The sequence below is a fragment of the Falco punctatus genome (genome assembly GCF_963210335.1).
Source record: "Falco punctatus genome assembly, chromosome: 7".
Classification (NCBI taxonomy): Eukaryota; Metazoa; Chordata; class Aves; order Falconiformes; family Falconidae; genus Falco; species Falco punctatus.
In genome coordinates, this window is record NC_137587.1 from 45,153,333 (window position 1) to 45,180,598 (window position 27,266).

The 27,266-nt window shown below is 40.8% G+C and overlaps 1 long non-coding RNA gene across 1 annotated transcript in view; it reads right to left on the bottom strand.

The window, feature by feature from the left end:
* Positions 1–23,551, bottom strand: part of LOC308066688 — a 38,295-nt gene extending 14,744 nt beyond the window's left edge. The window contains exon 1 of the long non-coding RNA XR_013929260.1: positions 2,129–23,551. This is a non-coding gene — a long non-coding RNA (uncharacterized lncRNA). The remainder of the gene's footprint in view (positions 1–2,128) is intronic.
* Between the last annotated feature and the right edge of the window lie 3,715 nt (positions 23,552–27,266).

Sequence of the window (27,266 nt, forward strand, 5' to 3'; positions counted from 1 at the left end):
CTGTATGCACAGGAGGGAAGAGGTAGGAGCAAGGAGGTGGTTTTACCTTTGCCTCTGGCGCTGGTCTGGCTAAATGTGAAAGACAAGTTAGAGTTCTGGCATCCATGGTTTAAAGATAACACTGGAAAATCAGAGAAGGCACAGGTAGAACCAGGGCAATTACTTAAGGATGGGTACAGCAATGATGCACTACTATGGCAAATAAGAGTGTCCTTGCTGCAACAGGACAGAAGTAGATGCCTTTGCTAAGCATAGGATTTAGCAAAGGTATGTGAGGGCTGTCTGAGATCTGTATAGGGGATGAGACTGGGTTTGTGCTCATGGCTTTGTGCTCATGGCTTTAAACTCTATGAACCTGAGAGGTGTGACAGCTTTACTACAGGGTCCAGGGCCAATAAACCTATTTTCCCAGCTTTCTGAGCAAATAATATACTGATTGAATCCAAGTGTGCTGGCTTGCACAGAAGCAATGAGACAGCTGATTTCAGTTACAGTAGTATCGCCTTGAAGTAAGTTTCGGTAGGTTGTTAATAGGCCTTTGGGGTGCTTGCTAGAATGTCATAAAGAGTTGTTTTGGTTTTTTTAACAAAAAAAAAATATATGCTGGACACAGCATATATTTTATCGGTTTATTGTTATATAAAAAGTTCATAATTTGCATTCAACATCTAACTATCTGTTGATGCTATAGTACTAAATAAGAAAGAATTAAACCTAGCCAAAATATTTCCATAAAGAAGGCAGGGAGAAAGTATGAATCTTCTCATTGTGAAATTCCTTTATTCTCTGACCAGCTGGCTGGAATTTTTGGAAAGAGCATACAGATTATTTCTGGTGTTTGACCAGCATTGCCACATTTTAGAAACACTTAGCATAAAGTGGACCCAGCGGGAGAGCTGTTAGAAACCTTCCAAAATAAATATTCACTGGATTTCTGGCCAACTGCTTAGTTTGACTGATCAAATCCCTTCTTATTTGCCGTTGCTGAGCGTGTGTGCCACAAGTCTGTTTGCTTGGCATTGTTGCTCTGGAATACTTATTCTCTAAGCAATAATAATGTTTGCCTTCACACGTGGAAACATACTAATAAGTGAAGTAGAAGATAAGCTGGTTATTATGTCAGGTGCTTACTTTGTGGTGTTTACTCTTCTTGTATCTAAAAGTCTGAGTTGTCTGACTGCCCAGCAGTGAGTGCTGCTCTTAGGTAATCAGCAGCATACTGTAAATAATTAACGGGCAATAGCTCATGATAGGTTTGTAGAGGAAATAAAAACTGGTACTTGTGCATATGGCAATGTATAACAGTACATTAGCAGAAATCAGGACTTGCTACTTGCTCTGATTGGCATTTTGGATGTCATCTGGCTTTTAAGTAACACATTATCCCATTCCCCCTAATTTCAGAATAGCTACTTTTACACTAGGCTGCTCACAACAAACCTCTTTCTTACACTGATAAAGGAAGGAAGGAGAGGGTGTGCTGTTTGATGTTTCCCCTTTTGGTAAGTACAACTGCTTTGAGACCTCCAGTTCCAAAGCACACTGTTACGTGGAACAGGCCATCTCCTTTCGGTGCTCAGGGAATTCACATTTAAGAGACTGTCAAGGCAGGAAGGAATTGCATACTGATTGAAATAGCAATAGAACAAACTGTGTTGCTCTCAGCCACAGTATCACTGCACCTTTCTTTCAAATCTGTGGATCCCCAGAGTGCATCCCACTGGCTTAGTCTAGCCAGGTAAGGAAAGGTTTGTGGAAGCACACAGCTGGGAAGTGCAAAGAGAGAGTCCGGTTTTTCATTCCATCACATAATACCATTTAGAAACCTTGTTCAGAAACAGACCAAAATCTAAATAAATCCAACAGTAAATCCACACAACTACTAATATCATCATATTGTTCCAGAGGTTGAAAGCTAAAATTGTTCATGGTTCATTGATCTTGTATTAGCATCGTCTTTTAGCTAAAATAACCTTTTTTTCTGGAGTTTGTATCACCATGCTACTGCCCTGAGTATCTCTCAGGAAAGTGAATTTACCCTCTTTACTACTCTGTTATGGTTTATATATCTCTGCAAAATAAAGGCTACCTCTATAAATCTCCATTCACAAAATACATACTCCTTTACCTGATATATTCTGTGCATCCACTCCTTAAATCCAGCCTTCAGACTGAGTCCTTGTTGGTGCCTTGCACAATGGCACTCATGCTTCCTCCTCAGTGTTGGGAATGTCTTAAGATACCATCTGTTATTTCAGCTGCTTTTCTTCCTCTGTCCACAACATACTAATGACTCATTAAAGAATTATTTTTGCTTCTGAAATCCCCCAACTTTTTCCTCTCTGTTATGTCCAGCTCATAAGCTCTCTAATCAGCTGTCTCATCAGTCTCCATACACGACATCCACTTTGGCTATGAAACCACATTCTATTTCTAGCATTTTTCATACTACTACAATTCTTTCTTTGTTTTCCAATGTCATTAGTGATGCCTCTCAACCCTGTGTCATCATCAGACTCCCACTTTTAAAGCCGGACCACCTAATGAAAACTGGTCCCAAGACCTATCTTTCTGGAGCTTCATTAATAACTTCCTCTCATCCATTGCCATTTCCCCATCAGTCAGTTCCTCAGTAATTAAATGTTTTGCTTTCACTTCCAGCTTGCTCAGTTTAACTGGCAATTTCCCAGGTACTAAGGTGAGGGGGCATTTCTTCCTAAAGAAGCAGCAGCTGTCTTACTAAGAGAGAAGCCTGAGCTGGATACAACCTACCCCAAATAAAACTTTTTCCGTGTTTCAGGTTGCTTTCCTTCCCTTCGAATTTGTTCTAAAGCATCAGACATACTTGATCAGAATATTTGTTTTCTAGTTAGATTGCCCCCTTCCTTTCTCCCTCTTTCTCTCTTTTTGCTTATAGGGACTTATAAGGATACATTCATTATAAGTTTTGGCAATTGTTCTCGCAATTTCATATCCCAGTTCTTCGAGTTCCAGCATGGGAGAGCACTCAGCTCACCCAAATTACACCTCCAGATATTGTAATTTCCATTAGCTCAGCCATGCCTCTTTAGAAAGTCTATAACTTCACTTAATAAAATGATAGAGCTGGAAGGGAAGGTTCATCACTTAATGCCCCTAGCAATCCTCTATAGCTACATAATTCTTGACTCTTCATTGTTCAGTCTTGCCTATGAGCATTGTTTTGGAGATTCAACAACTTTTCTGGGTAAATTATTCCAGAGTTTTTCTATCCTTACCATTAAAGTTTCCTTTGTGTCTAACGCAAATTTTCCTCATCTACAATTAGAACTCGTTAGTTCCCGTTTCAGCCATCGTGGACACAGAAAGCAGACCAGATCTTGCCTGTAACAGCCTTTTCTCTGCTTAAGGACTACTATGCACCCCCCTGGCACCTTTCTGGTAGCATAAGTAGTCCCAGTTTTTTGGCTCACCACAGCTGCTTGTATTAGTACATATTCAGACCACTCTTACCGCTGTCTTTTGGACAGCATCTTTTTCAGAGCACTGTGCTCCAATACAGCAAAAATCTCACAGAATCTTTCTTAGTGCTGAGTCAAATATACGAATTACTTGATATACTCTCTCACAGTACTCCTGTCTGAACTGGAAATGACATTGCTGACTCATGTCCAGCTTTTGATCCACTGTAACCCTGGGATCTTTCATAAAATCGCTCCCTAGCCTACTGCCACCCAGCTCAGATAACTGTTTGATTATTCCTGCCAAAATATTTATTATTTACTTTGCTTTTTCCCTCTAACAAACTTCATTCCATTCATCTTCCTGCTAATTTTCAGAATGTTCCTTCAATAGACAACTTCATTTTGCATTTTCAATGAGCTTGTAGTCCCTCCTTGCTCCATATCTTGTGCAAATTTAATAAACATATTTCCTATTCCATCATACCTGATAATGAAAATATTGAATAAATGCAGACTTAGGACAGACTCCTGCAGAATGTCACTCAATACACCCTTCCATTTGGATAATGAACCATTGATAAGTACTTGGTAATTATAGATTTCCAATTGGTTTTTCACCTTTCTCATACTAGTTTCATCAAGACAGTATTTGCCTAGCTTGAAAATGAGAATGTCATGTGGTGAGACAGTGTCAAAAGCCTTATTAAGGTCAAATATACTTGTTGCCTCTCACTTATTCACACAATCCTTTATCTGGTCAAAGAAAAAAGTTAGATGAATGTGACACAGCTTGCTTGTGCCAAATATATAGCGTCTGCTGCTTATCCACTTTTACGTTCCAGGGAACAGTTTGTTTCAGATTTTTTCTAGGAATCAAAATGAAGATGGGTGGCCTAAGTCCTTCTCTGGATTTCTTGTTTTTTCTTCCTTAATAACCTGAAATCCCCTGGCTCTGCTTCCTTTTACACACTCATCATTGGCTGCTGCTGCTTTGTGTATTCAGTGCACTTTTTATTGCCTACTTTCTGTTTTATTTTATCACTTGTTTGAAAAGATAAGGAAGAGTATTTATTTGGTTCAAAGCTCTTTATTGTATTTCCTCTCTTCCATGGAAAATATTTTCATATTTTTAATGACTTCTGTATTTCCCTTCCTTGTGTTCTGTGAGGTTTTACTAACCCTGGCTTTATAGAGGAAACAAAGGGCAACAGGGGCCAGGTTCTCCAACACAGTGCTCTTCCTCCACTTGTGCAAGCACCCACTGTGTATGGGAATGACCTGCTCACCTATGAGGCAGAACATGCACCACCCTCTCTGTGCACGTGCCAGTACTGCTTCCTTGCCCCTAAAAGACACTGCAAAACAACTGCATGTAACTTTGCATGGCCAAACTAAGGGCAGGTTGCAGGTGGGGGCCCAGCTGTGAGCTCTGTCTGGCTCTTAACAGGACAGGGTTTCGTAAACTCACCTGCTGGTCCTCAAGCTGTGCCTGCTACTCTGTGTGTCGGTGCACCTTTTGCTGGGTACTAGGTCTTCTCATGAAATTCTGGCAATACAGAAATCAAGCGAAAAATATCAATCTTTGGCCTTAAAGCTAGGATTTCAGCTTTGGGAATGGCTTGCCCCTTCAGTAGGATTCCTAACGTGCCCTAGATGTGAAGAATCAATGTTTCACTCTTTCACTGTTTTCCTTCTTTTAGCTGTTCTTGTAGGTTTTCCCCCCTGCTGAAGTTATTGCAGCTTTCTAAACTCTTAAGAGCTCAAAGAGCTTCTCTTTGCCAGCACAGAGGGCTGCTAGCAGGACCACTCTCTAACTGCTTCACTCTATTAAGCTAATCCATGCACATTTGTTGTATTTTAGAACGTTTAAACTTCCTGAACGTGGTTTATTACACCATTTAAATACTTTTATTCATTTTTAAAGGTCAGATAAAATCAATCAAAACAAATCAATTTACATTTTAAAAACTGTGTTAATGTGACACTGTTATGGTAATGGAGATTGAGAGACCTTTAGTTTCAGGGATAAATTAAAATAGATTTAGCAAAATAAATAACTGCTGTAATTGTGAAGACTAAAACCAGGACTGATGCGTCAAAGAGAAGGAAAAGGGGTTTCGGGCTGGGTCTGCAGCAGATATAATTCTAGGGGGCGATGCTGATTTTAAATCAAATAAGAACTAGTCCAGAACCATTAACTGAACAGCATAATTAATTTCTGTGGCCTTCTCTTTTGGGTTTTATTCGCTCTTATAGCATTCCTCACTCCCAAGCAGTGTTATCCACAGTCTATACATTCTCCAGCTGAAGCTTACCTCCATACTAAATATACAGTGTGAAAAATGACTGAACATATTCATAAACTTCCTTCCCTCCAATTGCTTCTCCCCTTGCTGTTGACACGTCTGCTTAGTTTCAGATCATCACATTACCGGCAATCTTGCTTACTGCCGCCTGTTTAAAATCCAGACATTAAAAAAATGTTGCAGACCACAGTAGCGCTCTTGCACAGCTCTTCCCCAATTCAAGAGAGAGAAGAGCATGTTGGAGGCTGAACACAGGGAACAGAAATGGTCTGTCAGCTGAACTTTACTGCTTTTTGCAAATTCTAAGGAAACTTGGGTGAGGCAGCTCAACAATTCAGTGGCATCTCAAAAATGTAAGGTCTTGCTGCTGTTTTTTCCTGCTTAGTTCCCTGTCTACTTAAAAGGCAGAACAAGCCTCTAATTGCCAAGGTGGCAAATTTCAATGCTTTGGCCAGAATTTCTGGGGCAAGTGGCAAGCTAAGCATTGAACTTTCAACACGTGTCAGTGTCTTTATGATTTCTTGGGGTTTTTTTAAATATCTAGCTAATCACACTTAGCCTTGTTTATATATTACAGAGGACGTGAATATATTTGGAGCTTTTTTTCACACTCCCTCCAAGGTCAGACTATAACTCCATTTTACCCCTTCAAAGAAAAAGAACTCTGTTTTCTGCAGAAGTTTGAAAGAAAGAACCCCCCCACATTTTTCCTATTATAATTCCAAATTCCAGCTGGATGAGTTTCACCTGAAGGCTCCCATGGGAGCACCAGTCTGGAGCAGGATTCAGCTCAGCAGGTGAGGATAGCAGCCTAGCAATGTAAGGACAGGGTTAAGCAAACCACTTGGAACAAGGGGTCCTGGATCCTTTTGTTCATTTTTAGAAGCCAAAGCAACTTCAGCACTTTAAAGAGCTGTTAGAAAGTCTGGGAAAACCTACCTCTGAATTTACTGCCTTTTACATTTACAAGATCTACTTAGGACTAGAACCAGAAATGCTGATGTGCTGGTGAGAAGCTGCTCTAAATTTTGGTTGGGATTAGCAAAATATTTGCCAGAAATCTCATTAATAGATCCTGGGTTTTTCAGTTTTACATCCCAATTGCAGTGGCTTCAGAACCTTGGATACTCATTACTGTCTCCACTTCCAGATGTTTTTTGCCAACCAAATCCCTATCTTTTAAGATTTTCCGCTTTATCAAGGCCATCTTAAATCCTTCAACTGATAAATATTCAGTAGCATTCTGAGTAAAATTTGACTGCTTAGAGTTTTCAGTGGTAGATTCTAGTTACTCCTTAGAGTGAGCATTTCTGTGTTAAAAATCCTTATAAGCATAAGGAATGAAAAAAGATGCTTCTCAGAACTAGACTAATAGCATTATGTGCATTTGATTTGGTGACAGCTTGGAAGGCTTTGTGAGCGGCCCGGCTGCATGGCAAAGCCCCAATGATTTCTGCAGTCCTTTCTCAGAAAAACCAACCCTTCTGCTATGTCTCAGGAGGAAGGAAGGTCTGGTAGATGTGGCACTGGATGGGGTGTCATGAGACCAGGCTCTTCCTGCCTGACCTTTTGACTGCTCACTTAATCTCCCTGTACGCAATTAATAGGCCCGTCACTGGGAATAGCAGCCCTTCTATCTCTTGCTCTTTCATCACATCTATCATGTTTGTTTTACTCTTTGGGTGATAAACTTTCTCTTTGGTAGTGCCCTTTGAATATCTCCTTTTACAATCCTCCAAGCCCTGATCCAGGTGGCTTTAAAAAGCAGGTAAGATGGTTGGGTCTGAGCACTGAAGACGAAGTTCTGCCTCAGAAAGTTGTGCACTGGGACAATGTGTGCAGAGATGTGTTGGCAATGCAGCAAATTTGTGGCCCCAGCTCAACAGGTCCTGGGAGGGAGAAAAAATCAGCAGGACAAAGTGAGACTGTGGGTGCGTGCGGGGGATGTAGCCCCTCTTTCCACTCCTCTTGGGCTCTAGTTTTTACCTCTTTGAGATATAAAGGACACAGTCCCCTTACTCTGGGCAGCTACCTATATTGCCTATACCATGAGCTGGCTCTGGCTGATACAGCTTCTAAGCATTTGGTGTTTTTAGAAGTCTGTAACTCCTTTTGCTAATGGAAAGCAAACAGACCCCTGATATTACTATAATGGGTGGGGTTTTTCCCTCTCCGTCTTCAACCATCCTAAAATAGCTATCTCCGTTTTGGTCATCAGTTCTTCAAGGGGAAATTGTGCTAGTGAATGGAAAACTTTTTTTAATGCCAAGTTTTAACAGTTATTGTGTCAGGTTCCAAATCTCTGGAAAATAGGGTTTCCTAATGGAAACTGACCCTCCCCTCACCCAGATAACACTGTCACTGTAGCTAATATCATGTGTCTTGTGATAGTGACTGTCAGCTTAAATTGATTACCCAGGATGTTCCCCCCACACCCTGCTGTAAGATGCCACTGCTCATATTTATAACTGCCCTCTATCTACATACCTCATAGACTGCATATACAAAGCCGTGTTCTCATTCTCTTCATAAGCGTTTATTGAAGAGAAAAATATGATACAACATTTCTTCCCACCTCTCATCATTTCTGCCATGAAAAAAAATTACTAGTGTCATAAAATAATTTGTATATTTGAAAATTAATTGTAGGTTTCTGAACTTTACCTCAGCTCCACATGACCATGTTATACAAGTATATGACTGGATAGACTTAATCAAAATGATTAAAAAAATCAGCTGTATTCAAGTGTCAATTGCTACTTAACATCCAGGCTTACATTTCCTGTAAAGGTTTTTTTCTTGAACACTAGAGAGATGAAAGATTGAAATCCTTAGTTCTAGGAACTGCATTTTTTATGGTTCCTGGCAATGTCTCCCTGAGGACCCAGAACATGATGGCATACTTTGGTAAGGAAATAAAAGGCTGCCTACTTAATAAGCATGCTGCCCTTTCATATTTTAAGATATCTAAACAGTATTTGCATTTCCCCAGTCTGGTAAAACTTCTGACAAACATCTCAAGCCGTCAGGTGAATAAGAGAAGCGAGTGTTCCCTTACTTTATGAAAAAGGTGTTTTTTGATGTTTAAAGTACCATATTCCATTTAAGGAGATAATTATGGCAATGCTGGACTGACTTAATGAATGTTACTTTGATCCTTGAGATCTGATGTCAGGAATATCAGATCTTGAGAAAAGCAGCTGAATTTGGATCTGTATTCATCACGTGTTTGTAAAAGGAATGGAGGATGAATAGCTGCGCCTTTGAAGGAGAGGGACTGAAGAAGATGCATGTTTTAACTAGCAGCCCTTTGGTAAAACACGAGCATGTGTTACTGGAACAGATATGGCCATTCCAACTGCCATGTTCCACCTCTGCTGGGGCCAGCAGATGGATTGGCGTTGACTTGGATCAGGCTTCAGAAGCAAAACTGACCTCGGCTCCAATGTACAAGCTCTGTGCATCTCAGGCTCCCTTTCCCTGTCCTGTTTTGCTGCTTGAAGAGGTTTAAGTACACAGGCCAGATCTTCCTCCTGATTTGGAAAGTCATTCATAGCCCTGTGGTGCACTGGAGGCTTTTAATATTTTGACAAAGAAGCTGGATGGTTCAACACAAGAGATCTTTTCCTGTTCATTGGTGTGTGAAGCTGAATGAATAGGAGTGGGGTGGACTGTGAAAGGAGGCTGAGTGTACCTGTCATAATCTTCTAAGCTGATTTATTTTCAAGGGAAGTCTAAAATTTTCAGTCACCTTAGATGTGGTGCACCATGAGTAACCTGATAATTAAGGCTGCTTAGATGGTTTTACTATCTTTTGTGCCTCATCAAACCAAATTACTTACAGTTTTTCTATATGTATGGAAAAGTATTTTTTAAACTTTAGAGCTGGAAAGCAAGGACCACTCATTAAAAATTGAAATAATATATTTCAAAAAAAAAACCCCATAATGCCCAAGAAACTGAAGCTTTAAGAAAAATATTATTCTAGTATCTTTTCATATCGATTGCTGAAATAGTCTAGCTTCACAAAAATCTCGTCACAAAAGAAAGCCAGCCCTTAAAATACTGTTAGCAGTGGATGAAGAATTTCATCCCAACCCATTTTAATCGGAAGGTCTCAAAATCAAGCCATCACTGAAGCTGATAATATCAGTTAATTACTTTGAACAGGTTAAAATATATTCCTATTGTGAAGAAGATCGCCTTTGGAACATGGGCAAACAACAGTTGTGGGGAAATCATGTTTTTTCTGGGGATTGTCTTTGCCATCTCTGGGCACTTTGCTACCAAGTCTGTATGTCTTCCAGGTGTGGGGGTTTCAGGGAGGATTTTCCAATGCTTCTATTTTCGTCTCACTTAGGGCTGGGGGAGGAGAGGATTCATTGCCTTCTCCCTGCTGGCTTTGAAAACTGCCCAAGAAGTTGTGGGAAGGGCTGAGCAGCACGCTGAGAAAAAAAGAGGTGAGGTGAGCTTTTGTGAAAGAGGATGGAGAAGGAGAAGGGGGAAAAGAAGAGCAAACAGGAAAGGACATTAGTTGCTGAAGAGTGAAATAAAACTTAAATTGTGAGAAAGATGATATCGGAATTACTTTTCTGTCTATGAAATAAGGAAGACTTACAGTAAGAAGGAGCAATAGCTGGTTTCCCCCTCAGGCTGAGGAAGCCTATGTAATATTTTCAGCACTTGTTATCTGGTTTCTGTGTTCTCTACAATGCCCTCCTACATCGTGGTGTAGTTATTGATTTAACTGTGGAATCGAACAGCTGGGTAGGTAAAACATTCAGACCTCTTGAACTTTCTCAGGTCTTTAACTTCAGGAACACTCCATCAGACATTTTTTGTCAGTTCTTGAGGAAAGAAGCAGATATACAAACAAACTTAGGGTGATTTATTTGTGAAGGATGATTCAGTCGTGATCATAGCAAGGCCTGGAAATGGTAGTCAGTGCTCGTAGCTGGAGGTATGTTTCCATAATAAGATATGCTATACTATTTGTACTCCGTCCAGCTGGCCCATTGGAGCATAGTATTTTATGTAATTATTGCATAAATTTTAAAAGATAAAACATGTAAATGAACCTGAGTGGTAGTAATAGATGATTTTAATTACCCAGACACAGATAAGATTGCATTAAGTAGAGGAAATATATTTCTAAATCTGGAATGAGAGTGCTTTCTAATTCAATCTGGACATCAGCTGACAGGGAAAGAAACATGGCTGGCTTTGAATGTAACTTGGAGAAGAGGCTGACGAAACAATGTTAGAGGACAATTTGGGCATCAATATATTAGCCGAGGTCACAATAACAGTACAGAGGGAATTAAAATGACAACCAAAGCTATGGAGAGGAACTTGAAAATAGCAAACTGGAATACCGTGTAAGGCAAATTAAATAAAGCATTAAAGAGAAAGATGATAGAAACCAAGAGGGCTAAAATGAACACTGAATGTTCAGGGATATCTAGACTTGATAAATGGCTTGCATTACACCTGGTTGTATTCTCATTTGTCAGTCGCTGGGCAAATAACCCCTTCTTCAAATGTAAGATGAAACTCTTGTGTGCTGCCTGGAACGCATAGATCACTGAAGGCAGAAGAGAAGTCCACAAATTTTTGTGACAATCCTTAAAGACTGACATCCTTCCACCCCTTTTGTGTTTGCAGTTAGACTCATACTTGGAGGAGCTCTTCAAATTCCCTCTCAGTGCTCAGTGCTTGGTTCAAATTTAGTTATTTTCCCATGTGTTCCCCTTTTTCCTTGTTTGTGTACTCTGTGTATCTCAGCAGTGCAGGGGCTACAGAGAGGTAACAATAAAAAATTCATGAACTATTTGTGGATACAGGATCTAGACCTGGAAGGAAACATGTAAGATGCCAAGTCCAAACTTCTGTAGTCAGATACAAGTGTGTAATAAATCCTTATGCACTGGAAGGGTTTACAGAATGTCTTTAATTTACACTGTCCTATTTCCTAATCTGCCAAGCTCTCTGCAGCGCCCTATGACAAATGAAAAATACATGGAAAGAGCCGGAAAGCCACATAAACTGTAGCGTGCCATAGAAAAAGGGAGGGAGAGACCCCAGAGTTTCTGAATGTCACAGAACAGGTAACATTTCCAGATGACCCCAAGAAGTCCTATTCCCTGAAAATGAGCCTCATGAGAAGAGCCTTGCCCTCATGCCATGTCTCATATGAATGCAGCTTTGTAAAGATTACACATTTCAATTGGATACAAACTGAAATTACGGATTTTAAATTTGGTTGACAGTTAAGCTATTTTATGTGCCTGTTTGACATGATATTACACTGCAGCTGTGGTTTCCTGGCTGTTTCTACCAATGTTGTCAGCTGCTGCAAAGTCACATGTAATCTTAGCTGTGAATAATCTCACTACCAGTTGAAGAAGCATGGAGGGGATTCATAAGACAAAGGTTAGCTGGAACATAAAACCTTAGGTCATGGAGATTACTGTAGCCTTCTGCTCACCAAAATCTTTCTGATATGACCGCACATTTAAAGCCTCAGCAACACCTCCACCTATATGAACAATGCTGGCCGGACACTGGTAATGGTGCAGCCTTGAACTCTGCGGCACAGCCCTTCCCCGTCATGTGCTTGGGGAGCCATTCCCATACCAAGTAATCTCCCTCCCAGTCCCTCTTCCTTGACCACCTTTGGGTAGAACCTTGCCTTGATGGTGACTGTTACCTACATGCAGCCATAATACGTAGTAGGATGATGTTCTGTATGTTGAACGTTTGTGCCATTAACGGTCTGGAAAAAGACTGACTCCTACTCTTGTTGCTTGATGGCGAAGTCAAGAGAGATCTTTAGTTCCACACTTGTTTCTTCAGAAGCTCTTGATCAACCTCCAAGGGGTACCTGAATTTTGAAAGTGAGTTCAGAGCAAAGATGAAGCATGGATCTGGCTCTGGATTTTTACATTTGTTGAAATCCATGCTGCAGGAATTGGGGATTTTTAAAAAATTTTTTTAACCTGTGGATAAGGCAGGCTGTTTGTGATACTCTCCTACAAACTGAATTTTGTCTTTAATCAGGGTTTGGCTTTGAGAAGAAGCAGAAACCAAGGGAAACACAAAGGGTTAATCCAGCACTAAGGTCCAAGGTCTGCCCTATAGATGGAGTCCTGAAGAAGGTTTGCCAGAATTTCTGACATGAACAGATGAAACAAATATGCCAAGAGAATTACAGATAAACACCCTCGTTTCTCTGTCCCCAGGAAGCTGAAGTAAACAGCAAGGTAATAAGGCTACATAGCTATTAAAGAGCAGGACTGGGAAGTTAGTGACAATTGGGTTGGTAATGTTACTGACAATCTGAATGATTTCTTTCCTTCAGCATTCACTAAAGGAGCTGAAGGTCACATTTCTGTGACTGGGATACATTTTCCTGGGGGAAAAATGAAATGTTAAAAGGTTTTGTGATTATACCACAGCAGATAGGCAATTACGAGTATTGAAAGTTGATAGGCAGCAGCTCCTTATGAATTATATCTCAGAATTCAGAATTCACCAAGAAGCAGCAATGGAAATAACAAAAACCTTTTGCTGCTGAATTTTGATAGGTCACCACAGACAAAAGCAGAGGGTGGGAAGAACAACAAATGGAAGATGACAGGATTAAATGCAACAATACTGAGTAAGAATTAACTAGGAGAAAGAAGGTCTGTGTTTGGCTTGAGCAGAAGGTGTAGGAAATGTTGTTCACGGATGAAAGTAGTAAAGCATCTGGTGATCTTGGGCCTGTAATGAAAAGACTTAGGAATGGCTGTCAAAAAGAGAGGGGGAAATGTAGCTGGGGAAGTAGTGAAGAGGGATCAAACTGAGGAATGGTTTAAGTTTTCCTGTCCTAGACATCCAGCTCAGTCCCAGGACAGCCTGCTGCAGAATGAATGTCACAGCAGAAGGATGGTATTCACAAAGTACAACCTCCAATTCAGAAATGGTCCTTGCAGAAGTAATAAAGCTAATCCCTGCCCTCTTCTTGCCATTGCTCTCCACGTTTTCTGTGCTATGCTCAATCTCCCACTCTTGAAATACTCTCATCTAAAAGTGGAATGAATCACAGTTGACTTCAGTTGACCATGTTGCTAGATATTTGGATGGCTTCCATGTCAGAAAGTGCTTATCATCCTAAGAAGCCAGGGGAGGTACTGGGGTAGAGGAAAGAACATTCTGTTCCCCTGGGAGAGTAGGGGGAGCTTCTGCCAGAATTTCCCAATAGAGCTACTGCCTGAGAGTTATTTGGAAGAATAAGAGTTGTGGTAAGAGCAGAAGATTGAAACGATGCAATTAAATGTGCTGTCATAGAAGAGCTTATGGTGGAGAAGAATCATGTCTTTCCCAGCATTAACTACAAATAGCACAGGGAATAATGACCAGTCCTTTGGGCCTCTTTCTACTCTAGTGTATGATGTATGATATCTTTTCCCTTTGATTTGCTCTCATTTTTTTAAAACTCCTTATCGCTGTGTTATGGCAGCACGTAAAGACTTTGCCAAGATACCAGGTTCTGTAAAAGGAACAGGGAAGAAACATTTTTTGCTGTTATAAGCTCTATCAGGCTGGATGGAAAAAATGGGGTGGAAATGGCTCCCCAAATGTAAAACAGGAATAATGCTGAGGTGCAGAGAAAATAGGTGATTTGCCTATGTCATGAAGGGAGTTAATAGAGGAGCTTCAGATTGGGTAGGGGTGGGCAGCAGAGCTGATCTCAATGCCTTATTCAGCAGTGGGCTCCAGGCTGATCCAGAATCTCTGTGAATAACAAACACATATACTGTAATAAATAAAAATGACAAATAAAGTGATGCAGCAGTTTATGGAGACTTTTTCCTATTTACATTTTTGAGGGATTTTTTAAACAATTATATTTTATTAAAAGCCCCCCAAAAAAGAGGTTGTAAAAAAATCTGAAGAGTATCTTCTTTGGCTAAAGAGACAGAAAAAATCTGTTAGCAGAAATTAAGTAGCTAAACTGAGTGCTTTTAAGTCAAGAGAACCTTTCACTCTAGCATTACCTGAAGAACTTACTTTGTGACCTTGTATAAAGCATCTGATTTCCTCCCACCTTCACCGACCCTAGTGAAAAATAAGAAGACTCTGGGTCTCACTCAGAAACAGCTTTCACAACTGATCTGGCTTCCCTTCAAAAGTGAACTATGGAAATAAGAAAGATTACTATATACTAAAATACTGGGAAATGAATATGGAAACAAGATGAAATCAGGGAAATGGCTGGATTCTGTAACCCTCTTTGACAATGAGCCAAGAGTAAACAAACTGTAGGTATCTAGCAAGAGTTAGAACAGTCATTATGAGCTTAAACAATGGGCACAGTTGTGTTTGTTGCTACAGTTGCTAAGTCTGTTTTACACTCCAGCTTTTCACTGCAGCCATCCTGAGCAGTGACAGACCATGAATCTCAAAAGCATGAGGCAACTCAGCCTGTAGGGTGCTGAAAATCTAACCACTTGATTTGGATTCCAGGTTCTGCAGTTGATCTGCTTTGTTAGCAGGGAATTTTGCCTCATTTCCCTTCCAATCTTTTCCTGTTTTGTCTATTGCAATTTTAATAAACAGTATTTTAAGGAAAAAGCACTTACAGTGCTTACTGCAATGAAGTACTGATCTTCTCAGTAAGATCTAGGCACTGTTTACACCTATCTTTACTTTAGGGAGAAGTGTCCATTTATCTTCTTTCCAGTTATTCTTCAGCATGTCATTCTTTAAAGACCCAGGAAAACCTGAAGAAACTACTCTAGGAACCTGCCCAGGATTTTTGCATATACTACACAGCAAGACCAGATAAACCAAGTCTATTTCATACACAAATTAACAGCAACATTATTTTATGCTTTGTTCTGAACTATGGCTGACAAACATTGTAGATAGAACCACTTGAAAATGCTATAAAACTCTCAAGTAATCAATAGGTTCACCTGTGAATCTGAGGAAATAATTTTGACCAATTCAATCTTTCAAAAGCATTAAGTATTAAAAGATAACCTTATCTCAGCTGAGAAGCAGAGCAAAACCCAAGTGAAATTCTCCCAGTTCTGTTATCTTTTTCACCCAAAGAAGGCTTACTTAATTCAAAATGGAGCTTATTTTTTCATCGTAGGCTAAAAAGAGTATCACTTCTTTACATTATTTTTTTTTGCCTTGTTTTTGCCATGGTTACGTGATTGGTCTGGCTACAGCAACACAACTACTGCCCATTACTTTGTTTATAAATTTCACTCAAGACCAGAACTTTTTTCCCTCTGCTGACATCCAGTTTGGTTCCAGGAGCAACGTCTCTAAGAATAGCAATGAATGTGTGGACTTTCCACTGCTGAGTGTCAACCATTGACAAAAAAAACCCAGATCAAACTACAGTCCTGCCAGGTTCCATCACTGTTTTGGTCTCCGTGTGAAAAATTGGTTATTGCTTTTCATCGTTATCTGCATCCATTGACACTCTGGGTTAGAGTATAAGGGCACTGAGAACTTCAGCAGGTTGGTGTGTTACATGTTTCTTAACATGGGAACTGATGAGTTAGCAAACCATAAGGCATCTGAAAGCACCAAAACTGTTGCTGAAAACCAAAAGCTCTGCCTGTCAGTGAGCAAGGAAAATAGAATTAGTAAGCTTATCTCCAACATTTAGCTTGATCTATGTTTAGTCATAAAGAAAATCACTTGTGGAAACATTAGTAAAGATAGTTTAGAGATTGTATCAAAGGTTAAGTAATATTTGGATTAGAAAAGTCTGAGAAACAATGGGCAACACTGTCCTTCTGAGGAAGGAGCTGAATTATGGTGCTGCTATCCAGAATGTGTTTGTGTTCCTGCTGTAGATATTAGTGAAAATATACCCCATGCCATTCATGTGAGACACCAAAGGACCTGCCCACATACCTGCATGCAACAGCAGCAACAGCTGTCCCCCGGGCTCCAGGTCATGACAATTTGGAAAGTGCCGTGTCTCAAGTGAAAGGCGGTGTCTATGTCCAAAACTCCCAGATTCGGGTCAGCGTGAAGCCAGGGGCACAGGCATAGTTTAAAGTTTCCTTTCTATCAGCCCAGCTGTAGGGGCATTCAAACCTCCCTGCAGGTACGTACAGGCCCGAGGGAAGCTTCTCTGGAAGCACAAGAGCATGGGGCAGCTCCTGCATTGCCTTCTCTCCACTCCAGGATTATCCTCCTTTGTCAGATCTGACTAGGAAAGTCTCTTGCTTTGAGACTTGGTAATGCTCAAGAAAACAATTTCAAGAAAGACCTACTAGACTGATTCTGTAGCTTCAATGGCAAATGCTCTTCAGACTTACTCTTAGGTGACTGTCAATGTGAATAGTTTGTTTTAAGCTTTTATTTGTTCAGATTTCAATGAACTGGAAAACATCCACTGAAACCTGATCATCACCATAACCACCTCTTGGCTGAAGTTATACACTTCTCAGAATCCACTCTGGACAGGAAGATTTATAATTTTCCATTTATGACTTAGAAATGGTCTTTGAGTATTGAATATGAGTCAGAAGTTCTTAGTGAATCTGGCCTGAATTTTGAAATTTAAAAAATAATCCCCAAATACTTATATTCCTTGTAACATTGAACAACATTCAGCAAAACAATTGCTAAACACACACAAAAGATTAATAACTGCTTTTTGTAAATATAAATTATATATTTATATATAAATTAAAATTTATAAATATCCTGCTTTGAATGTCTCACTTTGTGTGTATGACATTACTGTTACTGTGCGTTCTTTTGCTTCCCAGACCATTGCTTTTATTTCCTGAGAAGGCTGCTGGCCAGCTGATCTTAAGAAGGTGTAGAACAGTGCTGCAAGTGGATTCTGTCTCAACCCTTTCTTCTTCCTCCTATGCTTGCCAAGCATTACACAGGCAAAAATGTCACTCATCTTGCCAACAAGGACAATCTTGTTGCAATTGCAGTGGAGGAAAAAAGCTGCCTGCTTTTCTTTGCATCTATTTGTCAGCATAGAAATATCAGAGAATGTTTCCTTCCTGCCCCAGGTACTCAGTACTGTGATGCTATTGTTCACATCCAAAAAAAGGTTCACAGGTTTGGCGCAGCCATGTAGCATGCATGACTGAGAAAGGACCTCCTATTGCCATCAAACCCTCTCAAAGTGAGGGCAACAGATTCAGATGCCAGCAAGGCTGACCTTAGCTCTCTAGAGCTAGGTACAAGACTAATACCCTAGATACTACCCCAGCATCGTTGGATATTAAGTGCATTTGGAGCCATGATGCCACTGTAACACCAATGCATTACTCATTGCCAATGTCCAGACCCAGTTTTCAGGGTACAGCTGCAGCTTACTCCATGCCATGCATAGTTCATGATTCAGACTCAATGCCAAGTTTATCAAAATGCTCAAGTCAAGGATGATGCCATAGCTCCACTTTACAGCAGCTCCTGAAGAGTGCCAGCAGCCCTATGCCAAGGCTTATACAGCCATTGTCCACTATCCTGGCAGAACAAACCAGTCACATATACATGTATTTATGCAACCATTTCCAGCACAAGCTGTCTCTGTTTGGGGTCATATTCTACATTTCAGAATGGAAAACCAAGAGTCCTGACAGCTTAATCTATAAGTTTTTTAAACTCCAGTCAGTTTAATGACCATATTTTGGATTAGAAACCTTTATCCAGGACTCTTGAAAACTGAAGACTGGATATCCCTTTCATTGCCTTCATTATTCAGGATTCAGCCAGAAAAATGATGCTGTACATCATTCTGTCATCATGCAGTTCCTTGTTCTACCAGCCTGTGGTCTGTGATTCTCCAAAAACCCCAGGAACTTGCATAGACATGGGAATAAATTGTACATTCCTCCTTTGGTAAATCTGAAATAATGTTTGGATGCTCTTGCCTGGCATTTATTCATGACATCTAGAGAGCCACAGCCCAGCTGGAGCAGAGCCTGGGCTTGAAGGCTGATGCTATATGTACAGCATTATATGTTGCCTCGGAGGCCACCGTTGCTAGCTCTGCGCAAATGTACTTATGGCCATTAAAGCAAAATAAAACAAAAAAAGGCAAGAAAAGCAGGCAAGTCTAGTAACAGATCAAACCGAAGAAATATGCTGGGAGCAGCATTGTTTTCTGCAGTCATCAGCTTGTCATTGAATTACAAAAAACTCCCAGTGGGCAGTGCCATACTGAGATGGTCCAAAACTTCTACCCCAGCCACTGCTCACTCAGTGGCTCCCAGGGAGGAATTGCACACAATCATGTGCTTTAATGACCTGACCCCCCCAACACAGGTCCTGTTGCTGCTGGTCTTGCTACAAATCTGAAACAGTGAGACTTGCTTAAAAAATGCATATAAATCATGCAGAAGTCCTCCAACCTTCAGACTGCAGCCCATTACAGTCTGGAAGACAGGACAAAGATATAAAATATAGGTTTGTTTGCACGTATCAATTGGCTTTTTATCTCCTGTCTTCTAAGTGCAAAGGCATTTGAAGTGAGGAGATGTCAGTTTTGTTTTGTATGTTCACAGTTTCATTGTAATAAATTATGACTTTGACACATTTTTGTAAAGAAGGAAAGGGAAGAAAAAAACCTGCCCAAACCCTTGTAGTCTCAGGTACAGAGAGATCACGTGCATTCTGGCACTGATTTTTGACGTCCAGAGAAGTAACATAATTCAAGTGTCTGCAATTAGACATCAGAAGGCAGATTTCAGACACTCTGCGCTTTGCCATACTGGTCTGCTGCAAGTCGAAGACCACTGTCCAGCTCTGTCCTACTGGGACCCATGGTCAAAGTCCAGGGAAAGTGGATGGAGAGATTCAAGCCTGCAGGACCTTGTGTGCACAGCTGAACCATGCCACAACTGCCACCTTAGTCGTGATAGTGAAGAGACGCTGTGGATGTCACTTAACAGGGAGAGAGAGCTGAGGTGTCCATTGCCCACGTGAGCTTGAAATTGCCTTTGCTGTCTGGCATAAATTGCAAATTCCTGAGAAAACCCAGCAGAAAAGCCATGGAAGAGGGGACTGCTGGACTCCCAGACCTGCCCCCTGCTCACTCCTGGTGAGTGACTCCTTGAGTCCCCCGTACCTGCCGCCTCTCCCGGCTTGCTCAGCTGCAAAATGTGTCTGTCACTGCTGCTCTCGCTGGGGAATTAATTAGTTCGTAAAGCACTTTGGGTATACTCAGATGAAATATCCTAGAGAAGCACCAGATATTTAATCCTTTGATAATATTTATTTGGCTGATGCATGCGCTAGAAGGGGAAGGAAAACCAGGGCACATGTCTTTTTAAAAACATCCCTTCTCATTAAAAAGGGCCAAGCTAAATTAAAAGGTTTGTGGAATGTGTTTCCTGTCAAATCTCAGGCCTGGGGGGACAAGTACTGGAGGAGGATTTGTGGCTGTAGTTTGGTGATGTGGCTACCTGAGCACAACTACAGGGCTTTCTATCACTTGTGAGAGTGAGGGCTGAATTATTTCATTACTCTGTCATATTGCACACTGTTAATACCTCCGTTACTGTGTCATTCAGTTCAGCTACAGGTGTTAATTGCTTATCCAGATAAAACTAGTTTATGCTTTTTTCATCTGAATTTTTTAAATTTACGTAGAGTCTGGTGACTTTATATTATCCTGCAAGACCCAGCTGGAATCCTTCCTGAAGGCCCTAGTAAAAAGTGGTGTGTATTTTGTTTCACTATCTAAAAACCTTTAATCTTTCAAAACTGACATAAAATACATAGTTACTCCTCTCACATAATTAATTTTAATTTGTTGTAACCCTGTATTTGCTGTTTTAAGAATCCTCCCAATCTAAATGCAAGATTCAAAGCCAGACGAACAGCCTATGGTGCAAACTTCACATCTGTATCACATTACACTTGGCAGGAGAGATAGGTGCACTCATTTACTGGAGCTCAGCATGGGATGAGAGTTCAGAGGTTATCATTCCTGATGCCTTACATCTTTACAGATGTTTTCCCTTTATGAACAACAGAACCGCTTGTCAGTCACAGCTCAAACCTAAAAAATAAGACACGTATCTCTTCATTTCATAATTATTTCCATGTTTTGCACAGTCTTTTTTTTAGGGTTCAGTAGTGGGGAAATGATTACAGATTAACAGTTGCAAGAGATTAGTTAACATTTTGAACGTGTGTGGAATAAGACAAACTAAAATAATAGTGAAAAATATAACCATAGTCAAAACATACATGAAACTTAATCTGCAGCAATCTTGACTTAATATTAAAGCCTGTATCACATTTTTCCAGTCTTGCCACTGTGGGAATAGTGAATGCACATATGTAATATACATTGCTATAGAACTGCTAATCTAAGTGATACATCAGAGAAAAACCTAAATTTGACTGGATCAGATTTAGGTACATGACTCATTAGAGCAATGACCTTAAGTTTAGTCTTGGTTTGGTTTCTCTAGTAATTTACAAAAAAACTTGAAGAACAGCACCTGGGTAAGAATGAATGCCATTTGACAGAGGGAAATTCATAACCAGAGGTTAGGCGATTTACCCAAATCTCATGAGGACTCTATGAAAGAACTAAGAAATTAACCTTTTTTTTTTTTTTTTTTTTTTTTTTTTTTTTTCTCCTGAGCAGTCCAGGTTAGCCCAAGAAATTTCTTTCTTACCTCCAGTGAATAACACTTATGGTTTGTGTTACAAAACCAGCCTCAATCTAAATAAGAGGTCCAATGATCACTTTTTCTGCAGTAAGCTTTGTGAACTTCTATTTAAGTGACTTGTGGTCACTGGGAAATCTGTAGGTGTTCAGAAAATACAGAGATTGTTTCATTGTCAGATGCCAATGAGCAGGTCACACAAAAACAAGTCACCTAAAGAGTTGCCCCTCTTCAACTACTCTTCAGTAACAAACTGTGTATGAACTCCTTGTCATGTGGAGCACAAACCAGATCAGTGGCGTGTATTTTACACAAAGTGGATGTTACTTTGCAGAGCAACAGATGTGGAAGTCACACAAGGCCAGTTGCCACACCTTAGCTAAGGGGAAATCTTAATTCCCCTTACAAATACAAAAATTGCTCCCATTAAATCACAGCAGATTATCTGACCGCTCCTCAATTAAATATTTAATTTAGGTCTCCCATTCTTATAGTTTCACAGTTGTCTCTTTTTTTGTAATACTAGAAAGAAATTTACTTTTTGTCTGCTTATATGGTTGTCAAATTCTAGCTGTAATTACATATGCATAAGTTCTTTATAATAAAGAGTACCTACAGTGACACAGACTTGAAATCTGCATTATGCATCTGGAAAGACTGAGTGGGGATGGGTGACTTGTCACAGGCAATAAAAAATGTCAGTGGCACATGTTTGTGTGTAGTCTGTGAATGCTGTTTGATGTACTTATCAGTTTCTTCCTACAATATGCCATAGTTACCGAACAGCACAGCTTGGCTATTGATGGGTAAAAGAAGTGGAAGATAAGAGAATAGGCAGACAGTGATTTGGATTCCGCAAATGATATTTTGCAGGTTGGAAAGGACAAAGACAATCTGCAAGCTCCAGCAGCTGATACAGCCTCAATAGGGGATAATTCTGGGCTTGGAGACAGAGAAAAAACATATGCACAGTACATCATGCAAATCAAGTCTAAATGGTGGGTATTTGAAAATAAAGCAGAAAATTATGGAGTTGGAGGTTGTTTTGGGTTTGGTTTTTTTAACATCAGTTTTATAATAAACTTACTGATGGACTGATAAGCTATTAACCTCTTGGTGCATAAAAGGCCATGGCAGTGGAGCATACTGGGATAACAGCAAATTTGTATTGGGAAGCTGGAGGGTTGAATAATGGTTTCTAGATCTTCTTCACTGATGTCCCTCAGTCCTCTGAGAAAGTCACAAGTGGATAAGAAGCAGCCAGCTGGTGGGAGGGAGTGGGGGCAGTTTTGAGTATTTGAGGGTGAGAGATTCTTTTTTCCACCTCATTATTCCAGTTAACTGCTCCTTCTGTAAATATTTAAGTCTTTTTAAAAGCCCTAACAAATAAACAAACAAAAACCCAACACAAAAGCAGTGAGACTGTTTTATACCTGCATTCCTCTGTAAAATCCCTGGAGCACTTCCCCACGGAGCGGATGCTGATCAGATGAAGAAAGCCAAATGGAGCTACCAGTGATTTCTTTGTCACTGCAACATCTTGCGGGAGAGTGCAATACTTGGGGATAGAGATAACGACCAACTGTGGCACCATGCCATGGAACTGTCAAATTATCTTGAGAGAGGATGGTAATGAATGTGCATCACTGCTACATATGATTTGCTTTTAAGCAGGTAGGTAGGTCTGTGACTGAACACAAGCCATTAAATTATGAACAGAAGGAGAGCTATCCAATTTTCTGCCTTGCTACGGAAATGAATAGTTTTAATGATAGCTGAAGACTTTGAGTTTGCCCTTCCTTTTGTAATCTTCCTCAATTGTTTCCTTTAAGTACAGCAAATCTAATTCTCTAGTCCATGCCATCAATGTTGTGCTGGTATAACTCCATAGATGTTTTTTGGAGAAGCTGGATTTTGGTTTAGTGCAGTGGAAGGAAAAATGAAGTTCGTTGTTCAAAAGCTCCTCTGCTAATGACGTGAGTGGAATACATCATTTTACATCCCTCTGCTCCATTACTGGAATGTCTCCTGCAAGAAGAACAAGGGTTAGGAGGCCCTTTCATAACCTGTGCTGCATGGAGACTTTCTTCCCCACTTCCACATACAGGCAGGTTTCACTCAGGGCTAATTTCACCATTCCTTGCTGTAACAGCAATATCTATACTTTATCGTCATCAAGAGGTTCTGTCACCCACCAGCTGTGGGCAAAGAGAACTGCAAAACTTTTAGTCTAATCTTACTGACAAAATTATTAATACAGATTGTGGTCACTGTAAGATCATATCCTAGAAAAGAATGTGCTGTGTTCAAATGTATATTTAGAAAAAGGCCTATAGTATAAATTTTAGAGAAGGATCAGCTTGTGCAGCCAAATAAGAAGAAACACTGTTTATAGGAAGTTCTGTCTGTCCTGTATTTACAATTTCTGCACTGCTCCATTTTGTTGAGGTATAATTTATACATATATATATATATATATATATAAATTTCTTATAAAGATGGGGTTTTGGTAGTGCAAACTGACCTTAAGCTCTGTACCTTAAAGAGTAGAGTTGAAAAAATGTATGCATTAAGGATACTTTCAATACATAGCACATATCTCCTGAACACCTTTTATCTAGCTCTGATTAAAAGCACTTCACCACCAAGACAACTTGATGGGTTTATGACTTATTGACTGTTCTGTTAAAACGTAACATAGTTAATTGGCTCTCTTCTTGCTTTAATCTCTGATGTTTGATTCTGCTAAATCTTTAAAATATGTTTTTGACTACAACATCCTGGCAGTCTTTAAAATAAATGTTTCTCAAATGCATTTTTTCAGGTTTAATAAGTTTGGTTTAACAAATAAATGTGGGAAGGAGTGGGGAGAAGGGAGAATGCATGAAATATTCATAAAGGCCAATATGATACAGTAAATAGATAGGGCTTGTTAAGCTAAAAGCTTGTTTTACAAGGCATTCGAGTCTGGATTCCCAGCTGGGACAGTCTGAAATATCTCTGTGTAGATCACACTTTCCTTTTTCTCTTTCCCTGTACTGATGGGGCAGACCCAGCGGAAGGAGGGGAAATTTCTTCCCTTTCTGTTGTTTGCCAGCAATGGTCAGGAGAAGAAGCCCCTTCTGGAGCTTTTGGGTACTGACCTTGGATGATAAAACACCATTTGGAAAAGGTGCACAAAACCTGTGGGTAGGGCCAATGTTATTCAAAACAAGCAGTTTTTTTTCTATGCATCCATGCACACCTGTGCGTATCACCCATGACACTGATGGGAGGTGGCTGTGGGGTGTGTATGGGGGGGGGGGGGGGCTTTAACTCTCTCAGGGGCAGTGCCACTTTGGTCTGGCCATGGATACAGCAAACACCATGGGTATGGATAGAGGTGTATGGCATGTGACAGCCACTAATAAGCCTCTTAAGAAGAGTTAAACGTGACAGCCACTAATAAGCCTCTTAAGAAGAGTTAAACGGGGGGGGGGGGGGGGGGGGCGGCTTGGGGTGTGTGTGTAGAGGTTTGAAAATGTAGTAAGAGCTAGGCAAGGACCTGGATGCAGGACGATTGGGTCATAGGGTATCCTGCTCTGGCCAGGAGAGTTTGGCACATCTTGCTCCCTCTGAGGCTTTCGGGGACAACACGAACCTCAGCTCTTCACAGGGACAAGGCATCTCCCTCTCCAGCCAGGGGCCAGTGGAATTAGCTTGTTAGCACAGCGTCAGAAAACAGATATCTTGAGTCCAGCTCCTCCATCAGCCCATATCCTTTAAAAACCCCACCTAAACAATTAGCCACATACTTCAGGGGGTGTTTGTGTCACAGACAGATCCTGCTGGGTAGCCGTAAGAGACAGAGAATGATTTGGGCAGGCTGTGGGTCTCTTGTGGTGCTTTGTGCATTCAGGAGCTGGTGGTGGTAGGACTGAACCCTGCACACAACGCAGAGCAGTGGTCTGCTTCAACTGCAACTAATGCTTCATACCAACTTTGTGTAGAAATATAGTAGCTCTGTATTATTTAATTGACTGAAGACAGAACTGAGTGAAATCCTGGTGCAGTTTAAAGGTGTGCTGTGAAGGCAATGGGAAATGGTGAGTGATGTTACAGGGATTTTGCTTTAGCTGCTTAGTTTTACACATATGAGTCAAAAGGACATAATCTTGGAAGACTTTTGCTGTTCGACCAAGTAAAGGTTTTGTTGTCACTAATATGTCTGTGGTGATCTCTGGGAATTCCTCACAAAAAAAATAAGTCTCAGAGAAAATATTCTGTGGAGTTTGGTTTCCGCATTGTTTTGTGCCTTTTGAAAGCTTGCTTTTTCTGTAGGACAAAATGTCAATTAAAGCCATTCCTGTAACATGTCGCTAGAGGGACATGAAAACATGGAATAGATTAGCTCCTGTTGTTCTTAGTTATTGCTCTTTAATGTGGAAAAACACAACAGGGATGATTTAGGGCTTTCCCTTCTCCGACTAAATGAAAGAGCTTTAAAACATGATCTTTGAACTGTTTGATACTTGTTTAAAAAAGAAGAAAACACATCAGCAAGTCTTCCAACATAAGATAGAAAAAAATACCAAGTGTCTTTTACAGTCCTTTGGAAACTAACTCTCTGATATCAAGTATTTGTATTAAGCACACCCACACACATGCACATATTCCTTTTTATAATGTAGATAAAACAGTATTAGGCCTATTTCCAGTCCAGAGTGTGAGCTCTAGCTATGAAGCTTTCAGCATCACCTCCAGGTTGTGTCTGGCAGCTGTACGGGAAAAGGTTTTCTCATGGGCCACTGCAGAAATGCTGCAGTGCACAGCTGGGAGGCAGCAATAAAACTGCTTCTTAGCAGAGACCAGAGCTCTGCAAACAGCTGCCCTCCACCCTTGTCCAGCATCGGGCCAGCAAGTCCAGCTTCAGTCCTCCCGTGGCTCACACTGCATTGGGAAAGGAGCATCCTGGCGCTGGTCTGACCCCAGAGGTGGCAGCTGCAACCTGCTTGTCTCCCAGCTGAGACCTGTGCTGACCGCCTGGTGGGATGCCATGGGTGCCCTGGGCTGCCAAACAGCTTCAGGTTTGCAACCAAGCAGCAAGAACGCAGCACAGGGAATACTGCTCTTTTAAGCTTAATAGTATGTTTTCTCCTGAAATAAACATGGGCACTCAAGGCCTGTGCAATCAAAAATTAATAGTAACCAATTTTTGCTTACAAGTAATTTGCAGGGAGACAAACATGCCACAATTCACAACTCCCTTAAACCTCTTTTTGTGAAAGTTGTTAGGAAAGCACAGCCAAGACATGCCCTCTCTTGGCTAGCCTGGCTCCCAGACAGCTCCAAGCACATTTTGGCCCTATCTGGCTCAGAGATGCGGGGCTTGCAGCCGTTTTGCATCACCTCCTCTGCCTCTCCTCCAAGTCTCCACTGTGGCCTTGGCTGTGTGAAGCTGCCTCCAGCTCTCCCTTTGCACTGAAACAGCTATCCATGAACTGAAGATTTTTGGTGGCCAAATGGCATGAAATCATTTCTGTTGCTGCACAGGGAATGGGAGGAGGGTGCTGGTGACACCAGCATCCCCTGGCTTTGCTCCAGGTGGGGAATTTTACTTACACACCATTTGTTCACAGCAACTGCAAGGGTGCTCGATATTGTTTTCTCTTCCGAACAACCCGTTGGGTGGCTTTTGTTTTGCATGAAGTAATTAAGGAGAGGAAGCTGAGCCCTTTCCCTTCATGCCTTTGTTTCGCCTGTGTATCGCATTACAGGTGCGGGGGTCACGGTGTGAATTTGTCAAAGACTGGTGGCAATAAATAGCTCCAGAAGAGGATTTGTGTTACTGCTGCTTCAGTGGAAAAGCAGAG